Raw genomic sequence first — 14,238 nt, 5'->3', positions numbered from 1 at the left:
AGCAGATTACTGTAGAAAATGCTGTAAATTTATTCTACCCACTCTGCAAGAAGATATGGGAGGAAGGATAAATACCAACAGAATGGAAAGAAGGCTACCTTATCAAGCTCCCAAAGAAAGGAGACCTCACCAGTTGCAACATCTACAGAGGTATAACACTGCTATCCATCCTCAACAAGATTTTTAACAGAATTACTTTCGACAGAATAAAAAATGCAGTAGACACACAACTACGTGATCAGCAGGCTGGCTTTTGGAAGGAACGATCATGCACAGACCAAATCGCCACACTGAGATTCATCCTGGAGCAGTCCTTGGAATGGAACTCGTCCCTCTATGTCAACTTCATCGACAATGAGAAGGTGTTTGATAGCGTGGACAGAGGAACACTGTGGAAGCTGCTGAGACACTGCGGATTTCCGGAGAAGATAAAAATATGCAGACCACTAAAAATATGCAGACATTTATCAACAATTGCAATGGATCCTCTGCATTCACTGGCCCAAAACCATCAGCAGCAATGAACAGGACAACAGCCGACAGAAGAAACAGACTCCAGAGATGGTGGAGATGGATTGGCCACACCCTGAGGAAGCCGCCCTCAACCACCACTAGGCAAGCCCTGACCTGGAACCCCCAAGCAAGGCAGGCCAAAAAACACCTGGCGCAGTGGCCTGGAAGCAGATTGCAAGAGGACTGGCACAGGACGGAGATGCTTGGAGCACTCTTGTCGGAGTCCTATGCCCCAGAAGGGGTAGTAGGCATAAGTAAGTAAGTAATTTAATTGTTATAACAACAAATCATTTCCTACGTAACTCACTTTAGCAAAAGCATATTCTATAATTTCACATAGTGCTTTAAAAAAATCACACACATATTACAATATATTGCATATAATATATACTGTAATAAACATATTAAAATTGTTTGTGGCTCAACTTGACAGATTTATAGCACAGATGTTTTAATTAAAAATATGTCATAGTTGCAATTAAAAACAAAAGATTTATAGCCTTACACTATAAAAGAAAAGAAAAGAAAAAGTTGCTGCCTTAAGTTTTTGAATACAGTCGATTTGTGTCACTTATTTAAAAAGTTGAAAATTGCTTAACATTTAAATTAACAACACGTTGTCATGACATATTGATCATATAATGTTTTACAGTGTAGCTTTGATTGAAGTTATCTTAATATATTTTTTAATATGTACTTTCATATTTTAACTAATTTTAGTTTAAAATCAAACTATAATTGATGCTGTCTACTAAAAAATCCTGCAATTATAGAATAAAGAAATAAATTTGTTGACAACATGGTTACAGAGGGTCCATAGTATTTTGTTATTTCATGATAAGAAAAAACTAATTGTGTGTGTGAGAGTGTCAGTGCCGTCTCAGACACCAGCATTGTATTTATCCGCTCCATCTTCACTACGCATCCACTCTGGGAAAAGGCCTGTGACAGCACTGTGCTGTGAGAACAGGTATTATCGATGTGTTTTCACATGACATATGTAATACTCTGTCTGTGTGTCTGTGTAGTCCATCTACACCTGTCACTGATGGAGCTTATGGTATAAAAGTATCAGTGTAAGCATTACATGTCTGGACAACACAGCGATAATCCAAAAGTGAGTGCATGTGTGCGTAGGTCAGGCTTAGATTCAGACTTAATTAATGGTCTAAGTAATGTAAATTAAAATCTATAAATTGCTTATTATGGCTTGGTTTAGACAAGTAGGATTGAATTTGTGTATAGCAAATATTAATATAAAATAATAAAGATAAAAAGTTTGAATTGGAGTTTTATTTTAATTTATTTGCTATTGTGCTCATAATCATTTTAGCAGTATACACACAGAGCAATGGTTCCACATTGTTCAGCACAGCTCATCTTTCTGTAAAGTTGGCTTTATGATTTCCATGTTAGCTCTGCATCAACAGCAGTCGTCAGTATAGCTCATGTTAATCTTGTCATCCGTTTGGCACAAAGACGCCTTAGACTTCTTCACTACAGCTGTTGTCTAAAAGGGAGGGATACTCAACCAGAACAAACCCTCAAATATCATGCTAAGGACGTTATCATTGCCCAGATATTAATTCACCTTAGACTTTAGTGGTTAAACCCAAGGTGGACATGAACATATGAACATATGCAAATCACAGCGTACTAGACATCAACAACAAAAGAGATTTCTACCATGGAGAATTTAGAAGCCTTTCAAAATAAACATTTATTATTATTTTTAGATTATTAATTTTATTTATTTATTTTTAACAAATTGACAATATTCTACATTCTTTTTTCTGTGAAACATTATGTTTACCTTTTTTTTCCTTTTTCTTTTTTATGTACAATGATTTTGTATTTTTCATAACCACAAACTAATGTTCCCAAAACATTCTAGAAACCAAAAAATTGTTAGCTGAGTGTTATTTTATTTTTACTTGACTTTCAGGCAGAATATTTTTTTTTCATCCTAAAATTGAACGTTTTTATCATGTTTAACCGATTTGTTTAACAAATTTGTAGATCTTAGATCTTTGTTTGTGCTCTTTTTACATATTAGACTGTTGATAAAATTATATTTAGGTGCCATAAAGACATTTACATCATTTTAGCATTAAACGAAACGTGCTGCATCAAAATTGAAGATTGAATCAGTAATATTTTAAATATTATAGTCATTTATAATAATGGTTTTCTATTTTAAAATATTCTATAATTAAACGTATTTTCCGTGATGGCAGAGCAGAACTTTCATCAGCCATTCCTCCTGTCTGCAGTGTCACATGATCTTTCAGAAATCATTGTAATATACTGATCAGGGGCTTTACTTTTTTTTTAAATGTAAACAATTGCCTCAGTTACCCTAATGTGACTTATTGTAGTAAATTTTTTATTATAGACTTTGTCAGGCCACATCTTTCACAATATAAATTGGCTGTATAAATCGACTAAATTATATATTTGTGTGTGTGTGTGTGTGTGTGCGTGTGTGTAAATTATGTATGTACTCTTTTTCTTATCTCAAATAGTAATACCTGCTTTTACTTACTATTAATTGTCAAGTAGTATTAAGTCTGTTGGCAAAAGGGAACCTGCTACTTGTACCAACACATCCAATGTGTTATATTATCCGACAATACTTCCCTAATATCAAAGTCTACACAATAACACGACGGCAGCATAGACTGCTGTGGTTTCTTTGAAATATTTATCCTCGTGTCCAAACAAGTCACAGCTCATTCCTACAGTAAAGTGTTCATTTTCATACAGCAGGCGTAAATTGTCTTTAACTTTCTTGTCATGATCTGTTAGCAACGGATGATTTAAAACAGTCGGTTGCTAAGAAAATGAATATTTTTGTGGTAAGACTATAGTAAGTCTCAGAACTACATTTTCAGACACAGCATTATCTAGGAGCATAAAAAATCTGATGAGAAGGAAAATGCAAGGATAAATCTATTCAGATGTATGCTTCATAAATGTCTATGATCATTTTAACTCATTCTTAGGACTTGCAATTGCACAAATTTGATTCAGTGAAAATTGGGGCTTTAGTCACATTATCAGACAATTAGGTCCACTGTCTGCTGTCAAAAGTCTAGCGATGAAGCATTGCTCACACAGAAGTCACTTTCAAATCAAGCAGCTTTCTGTTTCTGGCAAATGTGTGTGACCAACATGAAGCTGTTGTGAAATCTGTGTCGCCAAAACTTTTCGTCCTGACATGAAATTCCTGATTGCGCCGAATTCTTTTGAAATGACTGGTTTTCACCAGAACATTTTTACAGCCAAAGTTATTGCACCTTTATCAGAGTTTCGGTCCTTGAAGACAGATTTTGTGTTTCAGTGCTAGTTGCAAGTATTCTCAAATAGTTTAACCAACTATTTTTAATCAGTAAAGGCAGGAGTTTTCACCATAATGTTTAGCAGTACTGCTGACTGGTGGTTTATGAATGAACGAAGAAAGACAGATTGATTCCAGGAGTCTTAATACATGAGTACACAGCCAAGATTTGGGGGCATAGGTGTTATCACCATTAACCATTCAGTTCATTCACCATGAAATCCCACCAAATCCCAAAGGAGAAAAACGACACCTCTGGCACAAATCAAAAGCTAATTCAGAGCCCTTCTCATTTTCAGTTTGCCGTTGTGTCTCGCTCTGCTGTTAGAGCCTTTGTTTTGCCGTGTTTTGTATGGCATCTATGGGAAAGCTGACCCCACAGATGCAGGCGCTGAAATAATTTATCACTTCTGGCACCTTGCGGCAGCGTCACAATGACCCAAGGCTCTAAGTGAGGAAACAACATCTCGCCACTCGTGCTGCAAGACAAAAGCACAGGTGAAATTCCACACTGGTTACCGCTTAGTTGGCTGCGTTACCACGCATGCAGCTCCCCGAGGTCCTGTCGCTTAAGTAAACGCTGTTTGGCTGTCACAAGTTGCCTGTCGCCTCGGTTTACCTCGCGCTTTGTACATGTCATGTTTGTTAGGCTCTTCTGGTAGTGTGATGTTACCATATCTAGCTGATGTTGCCATGTTTAAGTGGTGAATATGATGACACAATTGTGATTTAGTTTATTTTTATTAGTTTGTTTTTATAAAACAATTCATAAAATTTGCTAGTTTTAACAGGTTTGTTGCAACTTCAAATTAATTATTCGGCTTTATTCAATTAGTGTGGGTGTGTTTTGCATGTTTTTTTCTCTTTATCGTGTCATTTTTGTATAATTGTTTGATTTAATTAATTCACTTTCAATGGGCATATCCAGCTGAATTTGACAAGTACAAACACCACAGGCAATTCACTCCCCTTACGTCAAATCATTTTTTCCATTTGCTCAGCAAGTCATCTGTTGACATTGTCATTGAGCCTGTGTTGCGCACGTTACCAGGGCAACCATGAAAAAGGACATCCTAACATTTAAATCACACGCAAAACTAAAACCACAAGAATGTACAACTGTTCCCGCCCACTGCTAATAGCTCTGAATGGAGACTCCTGACGTTAGTAGGTGGACCATCATACCTCCAGCTGTGAGAAACCTCTTGAAAAAAGCGTTGATTGACACAAAAATCCTTCAGTGAGAATAAGTCATTGTATTGCACCATTGTTGTGGCTACCTAACAAAAATCTTATATAAAATACAATGGTAACACTTTATTTTACAGTGTACATGTTAGAGTACATGTACTCACTATTATAATAACAATAAATTACGCATAATTACATGCAACCAACCCTAAACCAAACCCTCATCCTAACCCTATACTAAGTATATGTAGTTAATTAATATTACTTAGTTCTTAAATTATAATTACACTGTAACAAGAACATCTTAAGAAAAGAAAAGAAAAGAGAAGAAAAGAAAAGAAAAATGGATGTTTGAGAGTTATTTAAATTTATATATATATATATATATATATATATATATATATATATATATATATATATATATATATATATATATTATCGTACCTTTAAAACATTAACAGGTTTGACCTGTTTTGTATTCGAAAATGTGCTGATAATGCAATCTTACTATGTGACAGTTCAATGTTTTTTGTTGACTGCAAGTATTTATCACACTGTTAATTAAGTCCTGTTAATCGTCTTTTACCAAAGATGAACCATCTAGAACTTTACAGGTTGGGAAAAGATAGTTCAAAAATCTATATTTCACATCATAGTTATACCTTACACTCCACCCATGAATCATTACATTCATACAGTGTTGGGGGTAACGCATTACAATGCAAGTTATGTAATCAGATTACTTTTTTCAAGTAACTAGTAAAGTAATATATTACTTTTTAATTTAGTATCTGAGTTACTTTTTCAAAAAAGTAATGTTAGTTACCTTGTTTTCCATGTTTTGATGTTGTGTGCACTGTTATGTTACTGTAGTTCTAGACTAAATATGAACATTATTTACTCTTCTCATGGCACAAAAACAGATTGAGTATTCCTCAAAATGAATAAAAACAGTCAAATGCAAACTCATAATATTATCTAAACCTGCAATAATTAAATATGTTTAATAAGACAAATATAATTTGTATTTAACCCCATTTTATTAACCAATGTCTTTGTTACTGACCTTCGATGATCTAATTCAACCATACTAATAAGCAAAAATGGCACATTTTTGTTTCATTTCTGTTATTGCTGAATAATGTTGAACTTTCTTCTCCTGCATCATTGTCTTCATGCAATTTGTTTGAGCTGCATCCTCTACTGTACAGACATGAATTTACATTTCCTTCAGCCTGAGGTGTATTAATTTCACTTTTGGTGTGAATTGGTTACATGTGTAAAATAAGAACTTTTTTATGTTAAAAACAAACAAACAAGCCCTGCCCAGATTTAAAAAGTATATTGTTATGCATTACTTTTAAAAGTAACTTTCCCCAACACTGTTCATACCATTTGCAACCCCCCGTGCACCTCAAGTCCCTTATTGTCTTTATAATACATTTTGCTACTTAATAAAAATATCATCAACACTGTTTGTTTGTTTGTTTAATGTTTTTGTTTGTTTTGTTTTACAGTATGTGCAGTGAACTTACCTGTACTTACAGTGTACTTACCAAAGAAAGTGTTGAATAATATAAGGTTTAGCGTTAGTACCTAGTTATTACCCTGTCATTGAGATTATTATAGCAAGTATATAGTATGTACATGTGGAATAGGACTGTAAAATATAGTGCTACCCATTTTATATAAGGCACATTCAGTAAATGCCAACATTCTACTTAAAGATATAGTCCCCGACTACGTAAACTAAAGTCAATATTTGGCTTGAATGGTTGCTGAGTAATTATACACACAGTAACAAGGTGAAAAGGAGTCTGCCTCATACCTGTCACAATTATGTGTATTTTAGCATTACTAGAGTACTACACCAACTCGCATCCAGGACTGGTGATGCTGCTTATTATTGTTCTTATAATTTAGATATCAGATTACAAATATTCTATCACCAGCTCAATACCAAATATATTCTAATGGGCAAAAAGGACCATAGTTGAACTGATTTCTCAAGCCCAGGAGATCCAGTAGACTGATACTACACTTACTGTAATAGTTTACCCTCAGTCATGATTCATACTGAAACAACCGAGCGCTCTTTGTTCAGTGGAAAGTCCACATGTCCTGTCATTTTTCAAATACTTTCTAGACCTTTAAAATCCATGTCTTAACAGGAACTAAAAGGAAATTGCTTCATATGGTCATTTGTTTGAATTCTTCCAGCACTATTATTTTCTTAATCAGTATTTATGTTTTATTATAAATTGCATGATATATTTAGAGAATCTTTAGAGAATTTTTGCTTTGTTCAAATAAAATCTAAAATAAAACTGTTATGTAAAAGGATATTAGCACAAAAAGTTTGACCAATCGATGGAAATTTGCTTGTAACAAATGGGCAATCAAGTCTTTTTTCATTCAGATTTTGATCGGGGATGTTTATTTTAGACTGTGGATAACACTGCTTTATGACATGCCTATACTCTTTTATTCTTCTTATTTCTTTATTGTTCTCGCTGATACTTCCTTTTGGGATGCTAGATGAAATTATGAGATGTCATTTATAAATGAGATCATTCACAGCCCCCATTAGAGGCTTTTGGCTGTTAGAGCATCAATACAATACAAAAGGATTCTCAGACCAGATCTTCCATTGTTGATGTGTTGACGCAATGAATCTTTTGACTGACGTCCTGAAGTTACATCAGAAGAAGGATCTTTTTATTTACTGTTTGTGCCATGTTTCCTAGATACCTTTTACATTTATCCCACAAACACAGTCTCTCAGTAATCCCAGTCTGTGGGTTTTCTGGCATATTCTCTATACTCGACATTTTCCAAATGCTGCAATCCATCCACCAACCACTAAAAAGAGATGACACTTCAAAATGAAATCTTTCATATCATCAGACGATCTTTAAAACTTGTCTTTAAAATGCAAACACTGCCATTTGGCTAAAACTTCCTAGAAATCATAACATTGAGTGTGCAATGCAAACCATGCATAAACACAATAAACCAAATTCATTACAATAGCAGTATTGTTCTTTCCTGTAGGTGCAATTCAGAACTGCTCAGAAATCAGAAAAATTGTCCAGTTGACGTGGGAGGAAGGAGGATACAGGTGAAAAAAGAAATAAAAGAGCTTTTTAAGATGTAGAGTGTGGGAATCTCCTGGCCCAATTGTTATTAGTTTATGGAGTAACAATAGAGAGTTGATCCCAGAGCCTTCTCTCAGACTGGACTTAAGGTAACCTGACACTGTGGGACCAAAAAAGCAAATGCAAACACACACGTCTTTTCAACAAAGTAAAAAAAATTATAAGGTACCTATATATTTTTATGAGCAAACAGACACTTGAGAAATTCTGCATAATACTTTCTGATGAAAAATCACATTGAATTTGTAAATTAATACAAAAAAAACGTCCTCTTAGCAAACCATCTGAAAGTAAAGTTCTTTGTTGTGATCTTTTTTCATTAACTTATAAATGATGTTCTGTACATTTCAATATGTAGTTATTGGAGTAAGAGTATTGTAAGAGTAAGATTTAACTGTTCTTCTTTGGTCCCTGCGAAGCAGGTTTTCAAGTTTAAGCATCATATTATTGACCAGTTATGCCATAAAAGCTTGTGTGCAACAGATGGTTACTGCCTGTACAAGGACAGAATACTATTTAAAAGACTTCAGCAAACAAGGCAGCTGCTGTAACAGGTGACATACACAGTGAGATCCAAAAGGCTGAAAATACATTGAATATATATATATATATCAAATTTAAAACGTAATTTCCAAATAAAGTTTTGAAAAATTTCAACAAAAAAAGTCAACCTAAAAGAAAATTGAAAATGTCTTACGTTCAACAATATACATTTATACATTTTTAATAAACAAAAATGAATATGCTGATACTCTATAAATAGATATGTAGGTAAATGCCACATTTGACCACTCCAGACACTGCCTTAACAATGCACAGCCCATTGTTGTAAAACCTGGTGAATTTAAATTCAATTTAAATGTAAGTTTTACATGTCAAAATGTGTTACTTTGTTTTTTTAATATGTATTAACTCTATATTACAGGTTTTTTTAATGCCTTCGCCTTGCTGTATTGTGTTAGTTTAGCCAAATCATCTGCTGAAGTCTATTGCAAATATAAATATTCATACAAGTGGATAACTAGGCTTACAGACACACAGGCAACTTGCTTTTGAGTGTTCACAGACATGCTTTCACCTTTTAAATATGGCAGATGGCTTATGTTTTCTGGTTTGTAATATATTTATTTCTGTGATGGACATTATTTCAGTCTTCAGCATCACATGGTCCTTCAGAAATCATTTTAATATGCTGATTTGGTGTACAACATTTCTTATTGTTATCATAATAATAGTTATGCTTCTAAATATTTTTGCAGAAACATGACACTTTTTTCAGGTTTCTTTGTTGAATAGAAAGTTAATGCATACTTTATGAATAAAAGTATTAATGTATTTCAATAATAATAAAAACAATAATAAATTAAATAAATAGTAATAATATTACTGACTGTAATCTTTTGAACAGTAGTGTATACATGTGTGTGTGTATATATATATATATATATATATATATATGTATAAAATGGGTGACATAAAGGTGCTTAACATGCATGAAAATGCACAAATTCGTATATTGCATCATCATCACAAGTTGCTTCAAAAAAATATGCAGTTGGTTAGATTGAGACATGTCGACAGTAACGTTTCACTTTTCTCACACAAGTTTGTTGTGACTTAGTGGACTACAGATAGCCGTATCAATGGTGAAATTGCAGATTTTATTGATAGTGCACAGAAGTCATTTAACTCCTTGCTCTCTGACCCCATTACATTGAAACGTCATTCCCTATCTCACCTGAAGGAATTCCAGCATTTCCTGGACCCATATATGGTCACCTCCCACTGAATTCCGGTGCATAAAATTGCGCAACTACCCCCTTAAAGTTATATTCAACATCCTGCTTGATCTCAAAGACGTTATAATGGACATGGACATACGTCATTTTGTTAGAGCATAAAAAACATGTCTTCATTAACCCTTTGGTTTCCTTGTGATTCATATAACAGTTATTAATATAATGTCTGTGGGTAGTCAGTTATTTTCTGTGTATTGATATTTGCTCTTTGTCTTTTTTATCAATAGGATCTTTGAAGTCTTTTTTGACAAAAAAGGATAAACAATCCGGTTAAAATTTACAGTAAAATTTACTGGTAAGAAACAGAATGTCTGAAAGTCAGAAAACTTTTTTTTCTGTAGACAAGCAAAGCTTAGCAGTTATATTAATAGTCAAGATATATCATAATGTTTAAAACAAACATTATCTTCTTAATGTCCCAACAAATGCTTTCATTTCAAGATGTTCAATAGCTCACATTGTTTGCAACATATTTGTAGTTTCACATGACCTATATGAAGTCTTTCTCCACTATTGTGATTTTGCCCATTTTGTTTATCCAGGTGGCTCTTTTCAGAACTGCAATGTATGTGAAAAGTTGTCTGTGTCCTTATTGAAATTCACAAGCAACATTGCTCGACACTTACTGATCTTCACATACTGTTTGTACAGTAGTCACTGAGTTCCGGACAAAATTTTTTAATACTTATGACTGCAGACACATGCTGTAAACACTAATGTGCTGTGTACTTAAAACTATGTAGTTATATTTACTTGCATATTCACATTTACTTCTCAACACTTGTAGTGTACACTGTAGAAACATCATAATAGAGGTTGTGCAAGATAACAAATCAGAGTGCATAATAAGGATGACATTAAACAAAGCCAATACTTATATATAGTGTAGACAGTGAACAGGGTTATACGCACAATGACAAAACACATCAGGACATCAAAACACCTATCAGGATAAACGCAGTAAATGTGTCACAAAAGGACTTCTGGAAGTGTCCTTTACTGTTTTTTTTACCATAAATTCATCATCACATAATCATCATTTTGATAGCATTTTAAAATTATATATAATGCTAAACTAGTTTATTGCTGTATATTATAAGGTGACTTACAGATAACCAATTAACATGTGTTTACCTTATAATTTGTACAGTTTCTTTCTGTAAAATGAAGAAACTTACAGTGTACTATTTGAAACAAAACTGAATAAACCTAAAAAAGTAAAAAATACTCCTTTTTATGTATATATTGTTTTGTTGAAAATAGTTGGTTACCATTATGGTGATTAGTGTTCAGTCTCACACTTATCAAATCTTTTTTCAGCAGTTTACTTTATAGCATCCAGTAGTATACAAAGCATGCTAGGAAAAATCCCTGTCCATTGGAAATCATGAAATGAAAACAACAGTAGGCTATTTTAATTGCAAATTTTAGTTTAACCAGACTGCAACTGGTTAGTTTTTATGGAATGATTATCTTAACTCATTGTGAAGGCCACACTTGGTGATACTAAGAAGTTAGTTTATAAATATACATAAAATAAAAACTTTGTCCATATTGAACATGCTGATTAATTCTCCTGAAAAGTTCACATGTAGAGAGATGTTTGGTTCTGTATTGGTTTCAAAATCCTGTCTCTGAGGACATTCAAAGCCAGGAGCAATTTTAGATTTGACATACATTGTTTTGAATGTGTATGTATTTATATGTGAGAAAGTATGAGGGAGAGAGTGAGAGACATAATTTTTCTGAATGCATTCAGTGAACAGACAACACAAAATCCCAACTGTGAATTATAGGACACAGTAATGCATTTCTACATTATGAGCATTGTGTTTTAGAAAGTGGTCATAGTTTGTTTTCACCATAGGAACAAAAAAAATCTATTTTTCACCTTTTGTCACACTACTCTTTCTGACATTTAACAATGAGTCTGGGTGTGTACACGGTTGGATAGCGCTGCACGGTTTGCTTAGATCAATGCTGATTCTTACCTTATTGAAAAGTACACATTTTAGCTGCTGTGCTGTAATAGGAGTGAACAATCAGAGCCTATTCAGGGCTGAAGGACACCCTCCCTCAGTCAACATTTGGCTCTCAAATCCATAGCCGGCACCGGCTCTCTGGCCCCCGGAATGCATCAGTTACTTTCAATGTTCAGATATTCATTTACAGAGTTGTTTTGAGGCCATTTTGTGCTGTTGACTGTGAAAATGTACTGAGAGATGTTTTCCATCTGCAAAAAACAAGATGCTAAATGGTGAATGTTCATGGTAGGACATCTGTCATACCCTCTGACACTGCAATTGGAAAAATGAGGCACAAAAATGAAGCAAAACTGCATCGAAACTCAGCACAAGTGTATACCTGTGAATTGCCCCATAGCACACGTGTTCAGGAGTGTGTGAGAGAGAGCTGCTGATGTAATTTGACCTCAGGAAGGTGAGCAATTGCAGGCAGAGCACTAGTAACCACACACTGAAACTCACCGCAATCCATCAACCAATTGCCCATGCAAATTTGATACGAGCCAGGCAAGGCAGGTCTGTTGATTACACAAGCACACATGCTGCTCTCAGGGTGCTCAGGCGAGATTCTTTATAGTTGGTGTACTTAATTCTGCATAAGCACACATTTAGTATCCTAGTGATTCTTTTTCTGAATGTTTTCAGGACACCAGTGATTTTATATGGCAGATATTTTTACCTGTTTTGCCACTATTGGTTTCTAAATGTTTCAAAAGTTCCTGTATTTACTACTTACATGAATTCAAGTGATGCTGATTGATTGTTAGAGCTGTTAAAGCAAGAGGAGATATTTCAAATAATTGTCATGCAGTTCTTTTCAAAGTATTCCCTCTTGTGTTGCATAGAAAACAATACTGTACATGTTTGAAACAACATGAGGGTGAGTAAAAGAATGCTTTATCTATCTACCTATCTATCTATCTATCTATCTATCTATCTATCTATCTATCTATCTATCTATCTATCTATCTATCTATCTATCTATCAGGTTTGTATTGACGTGTTTTTTTTTCCAATAAAAATATCATAAATAACAAAACTTTTTGCATTAATCTTTTCATTTTAACTCATCCTATAATATTTATACTGGAACGGCATCCTGTTTTTTTTTTTTTTTTTTTTTTTTTACCACAGTTCAATTTCTGTTTAAATTCATGAATGAAATAAAAAAATTCATATCGACTTGAGGCCTCCTATGATCGTGTACAAATCTCACTTGGAATCATCCTTACCTTCCCCCCTTTTCGGCGCCCCTGCAAATCATACAAATATACCCACACAAGTAGTACTTAATGTTCTGAACTGTGAGGTGTTGAGTCTTGACAACCAACATTTTGTTGTAAATTATTATAATTAGAGTATATAACAGACTGTTCTGTCACCAAGGTCCTTCCCTTCCCCGTTTTGTATGTCCATATACTTCACCATTCATATAAAAAAATTATAATAAGCATTTTGTTTTTAAGAAACAGCAGGTTTTTTTTTTTTTTACTCTGTGTGACTTTAACTTGATTTTATATAAAAGTAAGCATTACTATCCTTTTTGGCATTACATAATGTACATTATATAATGTGCGCATTACACAATGCATGTCTGGTTTTTGTCATACTGCACTAAGCTCAGTGAATCTTTGCATCATTTAACTTTCGTGATGCAGCAACCCCATTTAAACCCAGGAACAGGTGTTTCCACCTTGTCTGACCTCTTTCACAACTACAGTTGCCTCCGAATTGGCCTTAAACAATGACACCTGCAGTGGTCACATCTGTTTTTGACTGACCCGTCTGTACTCAGGTTCTTTGATGAGGCATGTGGGATTTACAGATTTTCAGTTGTAAGTTAGTCTGCTTTAATATAATCACTATACATGGGCATGTTACAATATGCACGAATGTCTTATGTAATGTCTGTGTGGGAGCTCTGGAATTATGTTATTATGATTGAGGGAGACAGACAATGAAGTAATAAAATATATTTAATTATGCAAGCTAAAAATATGTTGTTTTTAGTCAATTCAGTTTAAATTATGTTTAATTATGAATAATGTCAAATAAATAATGCAGTATTTAAACCTAAATTAAGATTACTTGCAACTAGTAAAGTGAACATTATGTCTGAGGGAAATCATGTTTTCTTTTTTTTTTAAATACATGAACAAGCTTAGGTTGTTTGCTGGTTTCCCAGCTTGTAAGCTGGTCTATAGCTGGATGAT

The sequence above is a fragment of the Carassius gibelio genome, chromosome B21 (genome assembly GCF_023724105.1).
Source record: "Carassius gibelio isolate Cgi1373 ecotype wild population from Czech Republic chromosome B21, carGib1.2-hapl.c, whole genome shotgun sequence".
In the NCBI taxonomy this organism is placed as follows: Eukaryota; Metazoa; Chordata; class Actinopteri; order Cypriniformes; family Cyprinidae; genus Carassius; species Carassius gibelio.
Note: the sequence above shows the minus strand (reverse complement) of the source record.